This window comes from Cololabis saira, chromosome 15 (genome assembly GCF_033807715.1).
Source record: "Cololabis saira isolate AMF1-May2022 chromosome 15, fColSai1.1, whole genome shotgun sequence".
NCBI lineage: Eukaryota > Metazoa > Chordata > Actinopteri > Beloniformes > Belonidae > Cololabis > Cololabis saira.
Window position 1 is genome coordinate 16774087 of NC_084601.1, and position 16626 is coordinate 16790712.

A 16626-nucleotide genomic window follows, 5' to 3' on the forward strand; every position below is an offset into this window, starting at 1 on the left:
TGCAGAAGTAAATAGGGAAATACAAGCATTTGTTGTAGTTTCTCTTATTTCTTATTTACACGTTTGCTTGTAATTATCCTTTAACTGGCTAAAAATAATGCAGAGCAAAGATACTCATGTTGTAAGTCTTGGCCTGACTACAACACTCATCTTTAAAACTCTGGGGAGAGTCTTGCCTCGCTAATAGGAAGGTTATCTTTATCCGTATTTCAGTCAGCAGGGGAGCATATTATCATCCAATAATCTCCGAGGCAGAAAGTGAAGGGCAAAAGAAGAGGTGTGGAGTAGGGGGATGCAGTCTTTTCCCATGTCCTTTGGCCTAATGGCGCCAGATACGGCTTCAAATTAATGAAACCCTTTTGGTGATCCAACCAGTCCAGCGAGTTGCTTGAGTTGCTTTTCTGCATCTCATCTCAGAGACTTGGTCACGTCACTCACAGATGTTGCTTTGAGCCGCAGAGAACCCTTGGTGAACGGTGGGCCCCGAAGAAGTGTGAGGAAGTCTGTGGATGTAGAAAACTGTCTTCTTCCAAACAGTTCCCTGATGTCTTAATTACCCTAAATACCAGAATTATCATAAATACAGTATGTCACCGTCAGAGTGTCAGATCTTACCTCTGTTCTGCTTCTCTTCTGGTCCCTTTTGCAATCCACTAAAAAAGACAAACTCGAGTGCACCCACTGAGTCAGAGACGCTCAAGAACCAAATTTAAATGCCACAGTTTTCCCTCTCTCATCTCTACACGGCTCGTTGGCTTCCTTTTACCTTCAAGGTGCAGTATATTTAGAATAGCTTTCTTGAAACGGGGTGGATGCTCACTCTCCGAGCGCTGCTGCGTTTGTTCCTTAGCCCGGCTTTCTTTGATTCCCACGGCAGATATTCTTTAGAGCAGATTCCTTTTGTTTGCACCATCACCAGACTGCAGCATAAATGTTACTCAACAATCCCCCCCCCCTGTTATTGATTGATGATCTGCCTGAAAAGCTGTGCAGCCTTCACTTGCCACTCGTGACAGTGAGCAGAGGATGGGGGTGTTAAAGTTTATCCTGATTTCCTGTGGTCACTTGGACAGACCCTCGGCCATTATTACAAGTACCGGTTCATTCACTGACAAGCTGTCCTTCAACAAAGGTGGAGAAAGCTTGATGACACAAACTGAACAAAAGAAAAAGTGTCTTGGCAACACAGTTTCTTCTCCCTCAAAGGTTGGAGGGTGGACTGAATAGTAAGCTGAGTCATTATCCCAATGTTATTGCATACAGTAAGGCTCATTTGCATGATTTTCTAGTATATTTAAATATTCCAAAATTAATATTTATCCATATAACACATTTCATGCAGACACTATCAATGTTCTTTGATAATTACATATTGTGTACTTGAGCGAGAAAACCGGATGTATGATAAAATTACAGTTCAATTTATAAACACATTGCTAACACAAAGTATATTAATCAGACGTTTTCATTTCTGTATTACATGTACTAAATCAGGAAGCATGAATGAGGCCTAATTTGTTTGCTGCATGGGGTTTCAATTTTTGAATTAAATATTCCTCATCTAATTATTATTTGTGCTGGAGACTTTAAAGTGAACAATGAAAAGCTTATACTTTGCGTTGGTAGGAAGTGACCTGTGGCGCCATCATTACTTGGTACTCGCAGAATATGCTGAGAATGAGGGAAATGACTTGCAAAAGACGGTTTTTATAGTTTTTAGGGGTGTAACAATATATCGTCCCACGAAATTTCGCGATACAAAAACGTCACGATACGTGTCGTGGAGGTGACAAAGTGTATCGCGATATTGGGTTATTAATATTAATCTATTGTGTTGACTAGTAACGCGCATCCGACCGCGACCGCGGCCGCAGCCGCGACCGCGCGGACCAAAATCTTACTCTGCTCAGAAGAAAGTAGTCCCGTTTTGCGGTCCTGTTTTGAGCTCTGAACCTTTACTTATTTAAGTCTGGTGTAGAGTTAAGCCTTACCTTATTAAATTAAACCTTTTTGGGGTCGTGAGTAGGATAAACACGGGGACAACTTCTGCGTGAGTTTGCGTGTACTTCAATGTCCGCTCAACAGCGTAGGATTTCAGAACATCAACACAACACCTAGTGCTGTATCACTCCGCCCAATCTAAAACATACTAACAACAGATACACTGACTAGTGTAATTATAGTCCCTGATTTACAGAATATAAAGAATATATTTATAAAATAATGAACCCTGAATTACCAAAATAACCTTCTTAACTAAAATAAATCTCCTCTTACACTTATAAGGTGAGCATGAATCAATCTTTTTTATGATGTAAAATTGTATCTATTTATTTACTTTTATTTATTTATTTAATTTTAGTTGTTAAATTTCTGGAAAAGAAAAAAGTCAAATCATACATGAGAGAAACTATTCAGTTTGTGTCTAAATATTTGTACTTGTATGAAACTGAAGATGCATAATGCAAACCTGACATTTACTTTTAGTTCAGTTTGTGTAAAATGGTTGGCCTGGCTTTCTCTTTAAAACTTAAACAGTTATAAAGCATTACAAACTGTAACAATAGGGCAAACGCACAGCATTGTTTTGTATTATGTGTCTTTATGTCTTTGTCTTTATGTGTCTATAAAAGACAATTTTTTCCAGTCATATATTCCTCTATCAAGGTTGTTAAAAAATACTGCTATAATATCGTATCGTATCGTTATCGTGACCTCAATATCGTGTATCGTACCGTATCGTGAGATTAGTGTATCGTTACACCCCTAATAGTTTTCCACCCAACTGGAAGAGAAATACATAAATAATAAAAAAAAAAGAATATTTCCATACATATTTACTATGGGGTCTGAAATACAACGTTAACTTTGCATGTTTCATCTTAGCAAAAGGTGTCCTGGGTCTCTGTCCGTCAAAATCTTCCGTGTATTTCTTTGAATAGATTTAACAATATGTATAAAACCTGGATTGAAAAAACACTTTCTATTTTCCAGATAATTTTAGATAGGTAAAACATTTTATATAAAACAACTTTACAAACGTCTTATAAAATAGCATAGTTCAAGAAGTTCCTGTTTTTATTTGCCACAGAAATGCGCACATTTATCTGTGCATGTGTGCTTGTGCCTAGCTGTATGTTAAAAAAAAAAAAAGTTCTGTCTGAAGCATCAAAAGAGTTATTTCTGTAAAATACCTTGAAACATTTCCTGAAATAAGCCAACCCAGTGCAAGAACAGCCAGTGCCCTAGAGACCAGAGCAGGCTTGATAATATTTGCATTCAATGCACCAGTGAGTTACTAAATGTTTTGATGATCTTAGTTGACGAGATAAAAAGAATAGCTTTTTTGTTGTCACCACAGCATATTTTGTATAATTTCCACAGCATACATTTCTTCCCTTTTCTTTTTTCTTTTAACTCTTCATACTAATATGATTATCTGCTTCCCAATTAGGCCTCTTTCTACATTCTTGCATGAAAATTCATTAAAACAAATATATCTCAGCCTGTTTGGTATCAAAAATATAAAAATCTCCAACAAAATCTTCCATTTTTACAGGACTTTTCATTTTGGATTCATGCAGCGAAAAACCAAACATTATTTAAAGACTTCAGGACTTTTTACCACTTATTGTACCAAGACAGACTTTCATACTGGGCAAAAGGGGCTTTTTAAGGAGATCATTGAGGAGAAATGCTGTCTAATAACAGTCTTTGCTGTGCTGAATTGGAATTAGATGCAGTATTAACCGCAGTTTTCCACATTTAAAACATCAAAAGTTAACTCCTGTTTGTACCACATGCACTCCATTAGCACTTGGCCCTACATGCAGCATGCTCATGCTGAGAATATTTGGTAAAGTTCTTGACACTTTTGTGACACATCTGCTTGATGCACGTCTGACGCAAGTCTGAGAAATCCCATGCAATCCCACAACATGCGCAAAGGTTGATGCATTTAGTTTTTCATCTCCTGACGTGCCGTGTGACTTACTGTAAGGCTCGAGGGACGGAGAAGGAGGGGAAAAAAATTACATCAGGTGGCCTTCCTGCCGATCTACAGCCCCCCCAGACACAGACAGACACGAACATGGACAGAGCTTTTAGTGGTATGCAAATTATTTTCTCTCCATTCCTCAGTGTATTATGTCTGTTCCCAGTGACATGGAGGGAAATTGAGTTCCTGCATGTACAGATTGCACTTTGGATGAGTGCACGGTGATAGACAGTCTTGATTTGAAACCTTTATATTTTTCTGTTGATGGATCAGTGATGCACTCCTGTCAAAAGTTTGGGCACACTTTCCCGAATAAATGAATAAATACATTTTCAAATAAATGATAAAGTGTGTCAAAGTGTCTGACTGTTAGTGTGTGTATATTTATTTACACATATATATGTAATATATATGTGTATATATATATATATATATATATATATATATATATATATATATATATATATATATAATTTCAGCAGTTATGTCATATGGTGCTTTTTTTGTGGTGATTGAGAACCACGTTGTCTCAGCTTGTGTTTTCTGTTGTGATTTTTCATCAGTCAATGCTCATATATTTCTTGAAATGAAATGTTGGAATGAAGCAAGCATGTCCCTTTTTGTAGAAAAGAATATCTTCACACAGAGAACGTTGCTGGTATCATTGCCCTCAATCATATGTCAATTATTCACAGAAAAATTACACAATCCTGTGTAGATTGCCTCATCCATCTTCCTACAGTAGATGTCACAGTCGGCCCTTCATTTATGGACTTGCCTTGCGTGCTTTTATTGAAAATAGTGGCTTTTTTTCCCAAAATATTTGACAGAGATGCCTGAGGAGTTTTTTTTTTTTGATAATTCTGGTGAGATTTTAAATATTTAATATGAATAATGCAACTGTTGCTTTATTCTGCGACACACCAACAGCAAAAATACAGCATTTTAATGTTGGCTTTTCTTTTTTATTTCTTTTTTCATGTTAAAGGTCTGCAATGTCCACTTCATTGGATGTCTGTATGTGAACATGTGGAAGGATTGTTAATTGTCTTATAGGTCATACTATGAGAACAGTTTGTAACTCCATACATTTGGTCCCCTTTTTAAAGACATAACTTTTGGACACACTTCCATGTTTAAATATGTAATAATTTGGCACTATCCAGGTTTTGGCCAAGCAGTTGTTTAAAGCGAAGGACAGGGGATTCTTGTCTTTTTTGTCAGTTCTTTAAAGGGGGCATATTATGGAAAATGTTCATTTCTAAGGCTTGAGCATGGAAGTTTTATATATTGGACACCAAGCAGTCCATAAAAACATCTCATTAAACAACCCAGTCCGTGTTGAGTAGTGACCCCAGTCAGGACGAATGGGAGAAACTGAGCTGTTCAGATTTCGCTTTTGTTTTTTTTATATGACACCATAATTTCTTATAATAACCAATAACAAAGGCAGAATTTTCTTGACTTTACAGGTGTGGTCGGGCTGCTCCGAGCTGAACGATTCTGCCATATTGTTGTCTTCCAGAGCAGTAGTTAATAAACTTTTCATGCCCAAAAGTTGAAGGCATTGGAAGAGCTCAGTTGCTGGCTGCACAGTGAAACACAAAACATTGGATGTCCTGGCATCACCAGACGATAAAAGAGCCCTGTGGATTTATCTTATTTTTTAAATAGACGGTGGGCAAAATGTAGGGGTGTAACAATATATCGTGCCACGAAATTTCGCGATACAAAAACGTCACAATACGTGTCGTGGAGGTGACAAGGTGTATCGCGATATTGGGTTATTATTAATATTAATCTATTGTGTTGACTAGAAATGCGCATCCGACCGCGACCGCACCTCGACCCGCGGACCAAAATCTTACTCCGCTCTGGAGAAATTAGTCCCGTTTTGTGGTCCCGTTTTGAGCTCTGAACTTTTACTGATGTAAGGCTGGTGTAGAGTTAACCCTTACCTTATTAAATTAAAGCTTTTTCGGGTTGTGAGTAGGATAAACACGGGACAACTTCTGCGTGAGTTCCAGTGTACTTCAATGTCCGCTCAACAGTGTAGGATTTTAGAACATCAACACAGCACCTAGTGCTGTATCACTCCGCCCAATCTAAAACATATTAACAACTACAGATAAACTGACTAGTGTAATTATAGTCCCTGATTTACAGAATATAAAGAATATATTTATAAAATAATGAACCCTGAATTACCAAAATAACCTTAACAAAAATAAATCTCCTCTTACACTTATAAGGTAAGCATGAATCAATCTTTTTTATGATGTAAAATTGTATGTATTTATTTACTTTTATTTATTTATTTAATTTTAGTTGTTAAATTTCTGGAAAAGAAAAAAGTCAAATCATACATGAGAGAAACTATTCAGTTTGTGGCAAAATATTTGTACTTGTATGAAACTGAAGATGCATAATGCAAATCTGACATTTACTTCATTGTTCAGTTTGTGGAAAAAGGTTGGCCTGGCTTTCTCTTTAAAACTTAACAGTTATAAAGCATTACAAACTGTAACAATAGGGCAAACACACAGCATTGTTTTGTATTTTGTGTCTTTCAAATAAAAGACAATTTTTTTCAGTCATATGTTCCTCATTCAAGGTTGTTAAAAAAATACTGCTATAATATCGTATCGTATCGTTATCGTGACCTCAATATCGTGTATCGTACCGTATCGTGAGATTAGTGTATCGTTACACCCCTAGCAAAATGAATCGTTGTGCTGAATCACACTGCTTCACTAACCTGGGACAACATAAACCTGAATTGGCAACTCAACTCTTATTCAAAGAGGGATCAGTACCAACTGTCAATGACAAATCCAAAGAGGATGATGTGTTAGCTTATTTTTATTTTATTTATTTTTTATACCAGACAGGTTTGACCAATACAAGTCACAGGCACCTCAGTTTGAATACCTAGCGAAAAACACACGGTATAATATTAAAACTTTAAACTGTCGGTGACAGTTTTGTATTGATTTCAATACAATGATTTCAGAAAAGGGGGAATATGATTTTATTTGATACAATTCAAATCTTACTTGATAAGGTAGAACTACCAAAATAAAACCAAAAATTCACAAATAGCAAACATGCATTCTCCCTCAGCACTGATCAGAAGTTCGTGTGTAGTCATGACATTTTCAGGCCAGGTTGTAATGTCCGTCAGCAGTGTCTGCAGGAGCAAGGACGGCTGCGCTTCTATGAAAACCACACTATTCTTTCAGCCTTTTTGGTTTGACTGATGTGTACTATGAGTTCACTCACGCTAGGCAATCCGTATCAAGTCCTAAAGTGTTTGTTTGATTCATGTGAATGCTCCAGTTAGTGCTCAAGCACAACAAGGTTCCTGGTCTCTGATATGGTTGGAAGAGGTGCGCTTGGACGTGTAGCAACGGATGCATGATGTGTATGTTCAGCGGTTCCTTGTCACATTGATTTAACAACATAGCCCTGCAGTCCAGAAATTCAAAAATGTGAGAGAGGGCTGATTCTGGAGAGCAAATCTCAAGAGCCACAACATCAGTACTATGTGCTTGCCTCCATTATACAAATTCTCTGACAGATGTGCTTTGAATAAACAAATTGTACACTTAATGTGATGAAATGATGATGTATGTTCAAGATGCTCAAACATGATGGAAGCTGGAGTACTGTGAGTGCAGGCCAACAAGGGCATCAGGAGATAGGGTCAGTCATGCCTGAGTAGGACATGGTTTTGTGGATGTGCCTTCAGTGACGGTGAGTCATCAGGGGAGAGATTTGAAGATGCAGGTGATAGTTTGTATTTGTGTGCTTTTATCTGTAACACTTTTGCTATTTTTAAACTGACTTAAAGTTAAAAAAAAGAAATGAGCTGCCGTCTGCGGTATCCTAGGGGGCAGTTCTCGCAAGATTAGTGGCCACAATGGGAACAAACTCGGAACAACAAATCAGAGAGATGGATGGATGTAACGAGAGAGAAGACATTTCTGCCAAAAAAGCAAATATTTTGTGTAAAAATCTCTGAAAATGGGATACCAAATTTACTTTCCTAAAGATGAACAGGATGGGGCTCAGTTACGAATTCTAAAAGATGTGTAACTGCAATTTTAGTGTCTCTCACGGGGGAAGGACCGATGTCTGTCAGCAGCACCAGCTGGAGGCTCAGAAACATGCGTCTGTGTCATCAGTCAGTGAATTCTAGAGAGCCACATGAGTGAAAATGACAAATTAAAATAAAATGTAAATGTTTCACTTTAAGACAATGTGTATATAAACTGAAAATATTTAAAATAAATACATGTTCTTTAATTCCCTGTTTCAATTAGGCTTGATTATAGCTTGATTATATGAATTATATGAATTACATACAATGTCCACAGCATTTCAGTGTTAACAAAGGTAGGATTGTCAGATTCTGAGCACTGACAGGTACCGGTAGTTATTTTAGATTTCTTGTAAACCTGTCTTAAAATGTAAGGGATACTGGACCTCAGTAGGGCTGGTGGGACAGCGGGTGGTGGAAAATTTCCCTTATTTTTAACTCCAAAACTTGACAGGTATGTCTCTCACGTGAACATAAATCATGTGACCACAAATTGTTTAAGCATTTGGACCAGAGACATTTTGCTGCAAATACATTTGATGAAGTTGGAGATTACATGAAAAAATGATGGGTGGATCAGTCGTTTTTTTTGCCATATTACACCAGTATAAACGTCCAATGTGGGGTTTCTTTTCATCTCAATTGCTACAACCCATGGATCTATTAATAAAATCTGGATGGGACATCGAAAATGGCCGCCCATTCATTTCAATGCATTCTGCTCAGCCAGCGCATACGCCGAAAAAGTTCCTGACTTCCGGGTTTACTTCTGCGTTATGCGGCCCATAGAGCATGCGCAGTTGAGTCACCTCCCATGATGCTCTGGGGCCTCCCATCATGCCCCGGGGCAATGACGCGAATATTAATATAATATGTATTAATATAATATATTAATTAATGTATATTATTACATGTATGGTATTAAATATATTATTAATGTATTAATATAATATAATTATATAATATATATTAATATAATACATCCGTGGAATGCACGGACACGGCTGTGACGTCAGCCGTGACGTCACGCCCAGAAAGAGACTTTTCTTTGACTTTTCTTGCCGTATATTTGACGGATATAAAGTCCATGACTTAAAAATATAGAATACAAAGATTAGTAATTAACGATGATTACACCTGGAGGTGTCCTGTGAACAGTTTTAGAGGCTTCTCTTTTACTGTTGCGGTCTATGGGAAAAAAGCTTTCTGGGCCACATGCGATTTTTTGTTGCAGTACCGCGGCTGGCCACTGGGGGAAACCGGCGTGCCTTCTGAGTGCGAGAGCCGGGGGCTGTTACAACCATAGTGTATTTGTGTTTTTTTTTTTAATGCAGGTAGCATCCGTTTACGTGTGTCTTCTTCTGCTGCACTCTTCTTTTTCGTCTTGTTTTATGCTGCTGGCCGTTTGCAAACTGAAAGAAATGTGTATTACTGCCACCTGGCGGTCAGCTGTGCTATTTATTTCAGTCAAAGGTTCTTGTGGCCGAAATCCCATAGTGCAATAAAATCTCAATTCTTTGCTTCTCAACAAGTTTGGTTCCATTAGTCCTGCATATATTTCTACACTACTAATGCAGTATTTTCTCTGTTATATAAGTTGCGGTACAAATACATGGTAAACATATTCTAGCATATTGTAAAAGATTATGTCCAAACTATCAGCTATAAGACAGTGGGTTCATTGTTTAATGTTGATTAAGGTTTGCAGTCACATTTTCCTGTGCCACGCTAGCATCACACATGCATAAAGCGCTCATTTGGGAATTCTTATTCGTACCTACAGACTTAGTGTCCTGTCTTCAATGTTGGAGGACAACAGGCACAGAGCATGCAGGGGCCTATACGAAGGGAGAAATGTTGAGAACGGACTGGGACTTTGTTGGGACTCTTGGGGCCAGAACAATCAAGCAGCGAGCAGTAGTCTGTCACATGCAGAAGCTTGCACGCATTCGCTTACACACACAAAGTCAGCTCATCCTCTCCTCCTGGAATACTATCAGCCGCTTTGGTAATTAGAGCGGGGAGAACTGTGTGAATTTTTTTCGTTTGTCTTCAGCAGCATGGGTGAGAGGTGTTTACTTTCAAACTGTGTTGGCACATGGCGCATACAGGTGTTTTGATTACAATTAACTCTACCGCAACACATGCAGGGGTGATGAAATATGCACACGCACATCGACCCCAACGCTTGTGACGAAGAGTAATAGCGTGCCGTGGAATACAGTTGCTATGGAGATGTTTTTCCTTAAAAGAATGAAGCAAAACGACGTGTATGTTTGTGCTACACATAACCGTGGCAACAGAATTAGTATTCAGCGTTTAGTGGATAGGACTCTGAAACACTGTGGCCCTTTGTGCTTCAGGAAAGGTCCCCACACACACACACACACACACACACACACACACACACACACACACACACACACACACACACACACACACACACACACACACACACCTTGTCAGTTCTAAGCATCCCCTTTTTCTTCAGATCATTTTGTATGGATTGGTTTTCTGGGCTTGGGCCAATTTCCTGTTGATGCCATTCAAAATGCCATAAATCAGGGTGAACTGGAAAAATATAGTGTCTATAGATATAAACAAGTGGACCTCTTGTTGTCCAACTTCAGAGTGCACTGCACATATCTTAGCCGGAAACCATTATTTTTTTCAAGTGCTGTAATATACAGTACAGTAAGTGTGCTTGAGTGACGATCAGGAGGCCTAGAGCCACACCACCAAGGCCGGATGTCGGTCCTCGAGTTTTAATATTTTGTGCCTAAATATTCTGCTACAATGTACTTATGAAGAGATTCAATCAGACGTGAGACACCAGAAGATTTTAGCTGCAATACAACCTTTTTAAATTCAGCATAATTGTATTTATTAAGAGAATGTTAACGAGTTTGAGTCTGGTTCTAATGACGGCAGGGAGTGGCCCCCGACCTCAACCTCTGGGGCTTAAGGCACCGGAAGAAAGAGACAAAGATATATCCCTGATTGCAAAAAGGTTAGGATGTGTTTAAATTGGAAGTTAAAAATGAAATGCAATGATTTGCATCAAATTCTCCTGCTACAACACACAAAGCCCTGGTTTGTAATAGATGGAGTATGTTGTGATTTCCAGAAATGTATCCGAGGATTTCCACGACAGGATCATGCTTGTTTTTAAAACAGACCTGCTCAAGGTCCCAGAGATCACGGGGTCAAATGCATATTTGCGTCCTTTATCCTCAGGCATCCCAACTTCTCAAGATTATCAGAAACTGTTGACGATATTGTCTATTATGCATCATGAGATATTCAAAGTGTTCACAAATTTACCTTAAGAACTTTCACAATTTGTAGTTGCAGTTCTTCACAGTTTGCTGAATCCCCCCCTCGGAGAAACCCTGCTTGTCAAAGAGGATCCTTTTATACCCAATCTTGTTACTGAGCTTATAAATGTTTCTCTAGGTGTTTTTTTTCTGTCTTTCATTGTCCCAACTTACCTCAGACATGTTTCCATGAAATATAAAACAAATTGTTGTTGCCTCGTGGTCCCCGGTTCAGAACTCCCATCCGAGGCCTCTCTGAGTGAAGCTTGAATCTTTTTTCCTCTCACAGATCCTTGCCTTTGATAAAATTCTTTCTCATCTTTGACATGGAGATTCTGTCTATTTTGAAAGCAAACGGAAACACAAACTTATCTGAATGCAGAACACACATGCACTGTTTGTCTGAGATGGATTGGGCCTTGAGAACTTAGTGGCGATTCCACACCAGAGTGCTATATGACTTCCTCCTTGCATGATGAAGTTTTGGTACAGTCATTATATTTCTGAATGTGGTGAAGGACTGACCTGAGTGATAATGGTTTTTCCCAGGTACCCCTGAGTCTGTGCTGCAATATTAATCACAGTGCATGATGGTTTCTCGTGCAGTCCGGAAGCTCGAAGGCCAATCGTGGCTTCTGGTTTTGGCCTTGATGATTTCTTTTCAACCTGCCACAGTCTTTTCACAGTATAATGGACTAGAATAATGGTGAACCCTCCAGAATATAGAAAAGGGATGGATGGGGAAAAACATTTTGAAAAAAAACATTTAATTGCTTATAGTTATAAACACAAATTCTCTCAAAATGAACTTGCATGAAACAGCATGCCTGGAAGCACCAAAGTTTTAATATCTTCAGAAATTAATTCAGAATAATCAGTTTTGCTGCAAGGAATTAAAAATATCTGCATGTATAGTTCAGGTATGAAACAACAAAAATTAAAATAAACTGAAATTAAAAAAAGAAAGTTACATAAATACATTTTTATGATATTGTTGATAGCCTCAGGCTCTTCAGAACTACAAGCAAAATATCTAAAATAAATAAATGTTCGTCATAATTTACAGTTGGTAAGTTTCTTATTTTTTTCAGGCGCATTTTTAATAAGCTTCACTGCATCACTTAAAAAAAGAAAAATGTCATAAGCAGCATTCCCAAAGATGTCTAGTTTGGTTTCAACTCACCACAGAATGTCACACAGAATGTCACACTATGTATATTAGGTTTTATGCTGTTTCGCCTCTTTTTGCCTCTGCTGGTTTTACTGCAGAAGTAGATGCTTGTTAGCCTTTTGTTTTTCACTTTGTCAAGCATTAATTCTTTAATTTAATTCACCAAAAGTGGGTTACTTAATGATTGCGCTTGTTTGTTTGAGGAACTAATTTACATTCCTACAAACCTGTCTCATTCATTTTCATGAGTGGAAGCCTATTTGGTGTCCATTAATAATTAATTTTAACAATTTGAATAAATATTCCGATGACACAGCATCGGTTTAATTGTTGAAGATCTTCTAATCTAAATTCTGTCAAATTCAGAGGTGTCAAACAGGTTGGGGATTAAATCGCAGTTCACCAGAATAAATAAAAAACAACATTTGAGCATTTCAGATGACTTGTAATAGAGTAATTGTGTGGGGGGAAAAAACAACTTGTATTTTGTTCTCTGAAAACACATTAGGCTACTGGGAGCAAGCGAGAAACACTTATGAAAGATGGTACCAGCGAAAATGGAGCACAAGCAAAATATTAATAGGGATGCTGCACGACTGGGTGTGATATCCATCACCAAACTTGAAATATCATTCAGACCCCAGTGGTTGTAACTGGTTGAGGGAATAGGAAGGGGGCAAAGACTGGCTCTGAATTAGCTCCATCAGTCTGCATCTCATAAAAGTTGTATGATGTCAAGAGGCGAGCGCCAGTGTAGGCAGAGTGGAGGGATGAGTGGAAGTCTGGAGCGACATGTGAAGAAGTGAACCGAGGGAGAAGGGGTTATGGCACCAGTAGGCCAAATTAGCTAACCTCAAAAGTCCCCCCGTGGACACACGCCATTTGAAACTGGCCGCATTTGTGTGTATGTGTTTTGAAGGGACGACCTAAGCGTGTTTGATGTTTGTTAATGAGTAGATGACAAAAAGCCTCAGAGCTACAATGTGTCTGCGAAGGCTCTCGCAGCCTGAGCGTGCTCGAAGAGCAATTCGATGAAAATGGAATACATCACTGCACCACACACACTAATATAGTCCATATCACTCCGCGGAGCACTGATTCCCAGTTGAGCTCCAGTGATTTCATGTGATCGATTAACTGCAGAAAATAGACAGGCATCCCACAGTGCACCTGTGTCCACTGTGCCGCGACACAGTACCCGAAGGCCTGCGTTTTTTAATGTTCGTGTGAGTGTGTGTGCTTTTGTTTGAAGTTCTTGTGGCATGATGATTTAAAAATGCTCCATTTTCAAACTCAAACCATGCAAATTTCTATGACAGATTTGACATTTCTGGGTATTATTTTTTAAATAAGTTTCACTGCGACACCATTCACTGAATTTCAAACATGAACCTTCTGCACCAGTGTTTTGTTAAAGATGAATGTGAGCAAAGCGCCGACATTCAGTCTGGAGCAAAGCATTTGATTCAGGCAGCCGTGTGCAGGGACTGAGCGATGGCTCACCTGTATAAAAATACTCTTGTTTTACTGCTTTGCACAGGCAGCTGCAGATGGTAAGTAAGTGACAGAAGGCCTTGCCTGTGGACACTGGGTTTTGGATAATTTAAGTCATCAAAATAGATGCCTCTGTATTTCTGCCAATTAGCCTGCAAGCGATCAAACGGACTCAGAAAAAAAGCAAATCAGCGCTAAGCCAAACAGTCCTTTTGCAGATGCAACAAACTGGAGTGTGTGGGCACAAGTTATCTTCCCTTCAACTCAACTCTGTAACATTTATAAAAAGTGTGAATGTTGACAAGAAAAATACCGTGGCAGCAGCAGACTTGTGCAGGCCCTGTGGAGATTTCTGTTCCAAACACAATAAATTTAACGCCTCCAAGTAAATACATTGTTCATAACCTTGAGGCCAGACAAAAGCAATACATATATTACACTTTCTCATATGAAACTTTTGAAGGTGTATCAGTCTATTTTCCCCTACTATACCAACAACAGTATCTAGAACATTATATCTACTCTGAAATTTGGTGGTACTCGGATGTATTCATAAATTTGCCTGCCAGAGACTGTTTTTGAACAGCTTGTGCCCTTGAACATTTCTGCGTGGTTACAAGTGCATATAATGCAAAGAATTACTCCACTACTAGTCATGTGAATACCTTTAAACATCCAAGATTTCGTTGCCCAACTCCACTCTCAAGTGAAAAGTGTCTAACCCTAAGATTTGAGTTATGTTCCACTAAGCGTATATCCGTCTGTTAGAGTTTAGTCATTATTTGATGCTGGATAAAAGTGAATAAATAAATAACATGCAAGCTTCTACATCAATTATCATTTTGAGTGCATGTGGTGCACCATGTGGGAGGCACAGTACTGTGACCCATGTGGTAAACAACTGGCCACCTGAACCCACAGCAGCTGCTCTCGACGCGAATCGGCTTTTGCATGAGCTTGCAGATCATAGGTGCTTTCATGACCAAGGCCCGGTTTCACAGACAAGGCTTATATCAAGCCAGGAGTAGGCCTAAGTCAGACTAGTAAAGCTAGGTCATTTAAGTGGCTTGCATGAGCGTGGCTTATATTTGTCTTAGTTATTCCCAGACTGTGGAGTCCTGGAGTAAGCTTAAATGAGAACGCCTCATTAGCCTAAGTGGGAGCACAGTCTGTTAGCATAATGGTGTTCATGAAAACCTGGAACGGAATTGAGGACAGTTTTGCTGGAGGGAATTTTGACACCAAACATGGTTGAAGCTAAAAGAACACACTCAAAGAACTATACTATGTATGAAAAAAAACTCTACTTAAACAAATTTTGGGAAATCATGCTGTTATTGAAAGTAAAGGGCATAGTGCTGCTGTTGAACATAAGACGAACAATGCTTGGGCTGCCATTTGCAGTGAATTCAATGCAAATGAAAATGTATGACTGTGCACCCTCCACATCTGGCATGGCATCCCAGAGAAAAGATGCTGCCAAAACCTTCCAGCAGAGACCAAAAAGGATGTCAATGCATGAAAAGTTAGCCTTAGAAGTTCATGAGCAGAAAATGAAATATCTGAAATAAGAGCATGACATGAAAATGAGAATTCTACAGGTCGAATTGGATATGAAATTAGAAGAGAGAGTTGTTCAAAGAAAGATGCATGAGATAGCTATGTAATGTAATGAAATACACTTGACAAGAGTGTGAGTATTGTAGTCACCACAACCTAAATTTTAGGACAGCCTTGGTTGAGTTTCTCATTTAATTTTTCAGCACACTATTGCACTGCAATATTGCACTGCAATGTGAAAGCAGCTCTGAGTGCAAGTCCTCGTTGGACTGGCATGGGCACATCTGAATCATTCTGGTCTTCCATTGGAGGGTCAGGACAATTATACTGCTTTAGGTAGTTGTGCAGAACAGTTGCAGCAATGATCACCTTGCAGCATCTTCTTGGCTCAAAACGAAGTGTATTGGATAAACACTGGAATTGATTTTTCCACACTCCAAACATACGCTTGACCATCCCTCTAGTGCGAATATGAGCTCTGTTATATCTTTGCTGCTCAGTTGTTGTGGGATGTGGCCAAGGCGTGAATAAATAGGAACTCTGAGCATATCCACTGTCACCAAGTAGTATTCCACTATGTTGCCCTCTCTCAAACTGAGCACACAATGAAGAGTTGTGAAAAATCTTTGAGTCATGTGTTGCTCCCTTCAAACGGACAACAATGTTTGAAAACTCTAAATTGGGAGTGCATACAGCCTGAACATTGATGGAAAACCAGTTCTTACGGTTCCTGTACTCCTCAGCATCAGGAGTTGATGGACACTTGATTTCAACATGACATCCATCTATACAGCCAATCACTCCTGGGAAGTTCCATAGTCCATATTCCATATTCGTAGAATCGCGATTTATAGTTGGCTTGCTCAGCAGCATCAGGGAACTTAATGTACAGATTTCTCAGTTCACAAATGGCACCACACAAATCACCAGTTTCACGATGAAAGGTTCCAGATGCCAAGAATCTCAAAGTGATCAGAACTTGGAG

At 38.9% G+C, this 16626-nt stretch overlaps 1 protein-coding gene across 3 annotated transcripts in view; it reads left to right on the forward strand.

The window, feature by feature from the left end:
- Positions 1–16626, forward strand: part of adgrb2 (adhesion G protein-coupled receptor B2) — a 280821-nt gene that overhangs the window by 93597 nt on the left and 170598 nt on the right. The gene's annotated exons all lie outside the window — the stretch shown is intronic.